The sequence below is a fragment of the Rattus norvegicus genome, chromosome 20 (assembly GCF_036323735.1).
Source record: "Rattus norvegicus strain BN/NHsdMcwi chromosome 20, GRCr8, whole genome shotgun sequence".
Classification (NCBI taxonomy): domain Eukaryota; kingdom Metazoa; phylum Chordata; class Mammalia; order Rodentia; family Muridae; genus Rattus; species Rattus norvegicus.
The window spans coordinates 16,925,775-16,929,384 of record NC_086038.1 but is presented as its reverse complement, the minus strand read 5'-3'; the positions used below and the strand labels follow the sequence as shown (position 1 = coordinate 16,929,384).

The 3,610-nt window shown below is 40.3% G+C and overlaps 1 pseudogene; it reads right to left on the bottom strand.

Moving 5' to 3' along the window:
- Positions 1–263: 263 nt before the first annotated feature.
- Mtfr1-ps2 (mitochondrial fission regulator 1, pseudogene 2) lies at positions 264–3,372 on the bottom strand (annotated as a pseudogene).
- Between the last annotated feature and the right edge of the window lie 238 nt (positions 3,373–3,610).

Genomic DNA, 3,610 nt, shown 5'->3' with positions numbered 1-3,610 from the left:
TTTATTGCTAAATGAATTAAAACTAAGTCTGTAAGAAGAAAGCTTTGTTCTCTTTAGTAAAACTAGGCCTGCCTTACTACTAAGAAAAGACCTGTTCTGCCCCATGCTAAGGAGAAGCCTGCCTGCTCCTGCTCTCTCTGCAGCTTCTTCTTTTTTCCTCTTTCCCTCTGCATTCTGCATACTGCTCTTTTAGTTTTTTAAGCTGCCGTATAATTTCCAGGTTATTATACTCTGCATTCTCCTTCTAATCCTGCTCTCTCCTCCTACTCTGATGTCACAATAATACCCTTGCTCTCAATACCATTACTCTCAATGTTATGCCTTTCTTCTAAGTTTTTCTTGAGTTCAGTTCTGTTTAAAAAGTGTTCTGTCTAAAAAGTTATCTAAAAAAGTATCCTCAGCTCAGTTCCTCCTTTCTCTCTTTGTCCTCAGCACTTACAGATATTTCAGAATACATGATCGCATGGTAAAACACACCACAAGTTTACACATAAATCCAAATCATAAATCGAAAAAGAAGCTTACAGAGAACGTTTACATGCATATGTATTAGGAATAATTATCTGGCTAAACATTCATCACCTGTCACAGGTTCACAGGTTCGTAGATGGTTAAAAACAATAACAAAGTTATCAGTGAGGTTTTCTATAGATAAACCTAGTCAATATTTTGTCTTCTGCCCTAGCACCTATAACAACTCATTGTTCCCTATTTATTAACCTTTGGCTAATGCTTTTACAACCTTTGGAGTGTGCTCTGAGTAGTAGAATGCCTGCTTACTATCACAGAAGCAATTAATTAGTGACACTTGGCAGAGTTCTCATTGCAGTTTTTTTTTGACTATAAGAAAGGACCTAATAGCAGTCCCACAATAAAAGAGCTTAATAAATACCGTTAGAATTTTCCGAATTCTTATAGGATCATCATTAAAAATTAAGAACTCATCTATTTGTCTATAAAGCATCACTATGAGAGAGTGCATCTTTGTTGTTTTGCAGAGATCGGCTCAAAAGGGTGGGGCAATACCTAGTGATTGCTATATATGTTTCATAATAACAGCAAAAGCATATTAACAGCAAGAATCTTTCCTAAAATGAATTTCTCATGGACCTTGCCTATAGGAGCAAATCTGTCATGGATTCATAATCCAAGGCAAACTCATCTCAGGAAGATCACCTGCTAGTTATTAGCTTGTTGACTCCTGGCAACTAATCTCCCCCCTCCACCTGAGATATTTATATCTACTTCCCATTCCCAGGGAGATTCATGACTCCCTGCTTGAGCTCCCCTTTAGCTTCTCTTGCTATGTGGATTGTAGCCTGGGTTCTCCTTTGCTTTATAGCTAATAATCACTTAAAAGTGAATACATGTCATGTTTGTCTTTCAAGATGTGGGTTACCTCATTTGTAATGCTATTTTTCTAGTTCCATCCATTTGCCTGCAAATTTCAAGATGAGATTTTGAATTTTAAAACACTTTGGATTTTAATGGACTGGGTATTTCAAAGAGGCTAATTTTTTTTTTTAGGTGCTTGAATTTTTAAAAAAGTTTAAAATTTGGAATATTTTATATCGCAAATTTTAAAATAACACTCTGGCTTTTATTTAAGAAGTGATTTAATTCAATATTTGATTAATTACTACTTGAGAAGTACATTTGCTTTCCAGTATTGGGTGGCCATGAGGTTTAGGCAGAGTTCCTGATCCTTACTTCCTTATGACAGAAAGCAATGTGGGGGCTCAGCAATAAACATCTACCGCTGATTATGTAAACTCAACTCCACACACAAAAAAGTGATATATAAGTTCCGTTTGAGGCATTCCCATTTCTGATACTGTGCACTAATAACAGGGTATTCCATGTGTTCTACCACTGACCAGTAAGCTATCAACGACCATGAAGAGATGGTATCCTCCCTGATGCCACCCATATTGTTTTATATCCATATGTGTGCATATAACGTTAAGGATTATAAACTGCACAGAAAGGTCCACATATAGCTGTCTGTGTTCTGGAGCCATACACATACAAATATTTTCAAGGCTGGAGGATGAGTCCTGGATATCTATTTAAAAACTTGTCATAATTTACATAGGTTAAGGAGAGCTCCAGAACTGGGGTGGCCTTTGACTCTGGCTTTGGAATTCCTCTCTCAACCTTATCTTGACTGTTGTTGATGTGTTTATAATAAGATAAAGAGAGGGGGGATATGTTTTATGGAGGTGTGGTGAGGTGTGGAGGAAGGGGTTGCCTCTGTGGGCCCAGACTGAGGCAACCCTTCCCCCTGAGGGACCAGTCACATGAAGATATAGTATAGAATAGAGTTTATTTAGGGCATGGAGAGGAGAGTTAAGGAGGTAGTAGAGGCAGAGAAAGGCAGAGACAGAGAGAGAAGAGGAGTAGAGAAGTTGAGAAGTAGAGGCCAGCCACGAGCATGTGGAGAGAGTGGGGTCAGGAAGACAAGAGCAAGAGAGGAGCAAGAGAGCAAGTGAGAACAAGAGAACAAGGACAGGGCAAACAACCCCTTTTATTATGAGGCCTACTTGGCTGTTGCCAGGTAACTGTGGGAGGAACATACTTGCTGTTGCTAGGTAACTGTGGGGTGGAGCCTAGACAGAATGCTAACAGTTCTGTTGACTGATAAGCACACCTCTTTTTCAGAGCTTCTGTTATGAGAGCAGGGGAGCAGGGTCAGTGGTATCCTCGGGCCTAGGCTTTACATCTTCCGACCTCTTGACTCATCATATCTTCATAATGTTCATGTCTTTAAAGATCTCTAGCATATTTGGCCTGCCGGGTTTCTTTGGGTGACCCATAGCCACTCTTTCCAGCATTGTTTTTGCTCTCTTTGTTCTTTAATCAGATAAAGAACAGACATACTTTGGTGGAACACCAATGGAGGAGGAGGGGAAGGAGGTGATGGTGCTATAGTAACAGATGTGGAAGTATCTAAGTGACCTGAACTGGGACTCTTGCTCCTGGAGGGTCACAATCTTAGCAATCTGAGCTCTAATGGCGGCAAGTTCATTCCGGATCTTCTGCAAGGCTTCCTTACTGGCCTCACTTTGGAGGAGGCTCATCTTGAAACAAATTCAGGTAGGAAATATGCCTGCTCCAGGGCTTCTCAAAGCAAAGAAGGTCATCCTTAAGGAGGGAGGCTAGGACCTGACCTCTGCCAAGAGTCTTGTTAAGCACTCTTCTTCTGTGGCTCCAACATCAGCAAAGGATGCCACTATATCCTCTCCTAGGACTCTTGGACACTGAATCAGAGATAAGTGGGTACCAATTTTCCTGATGATACTTTAAGATGAACCATTTGGTTTTATAGACCAACTGCATACTAACCCCAATTTGCTGAAACACCATCCTCATGGGCACTTAATCCTGCCTAGCATTTACCAAGTCTTCCCAACATGCAGTTGAAATACCCCAGGCATCCATAGCAGCACATGGTTCATAGAACACACTCTGCTGCTGTGATGTTTCTATTAATGTGAGATCTTGGATGAATAAGAAAGGAAAGATTGTGGATGTACGTCTATGTTAAATTAACAAGAGAACAGTTGTCCTGGCTATGTTTAAGTCAAGTTGACACAAGCTACAGTCATGG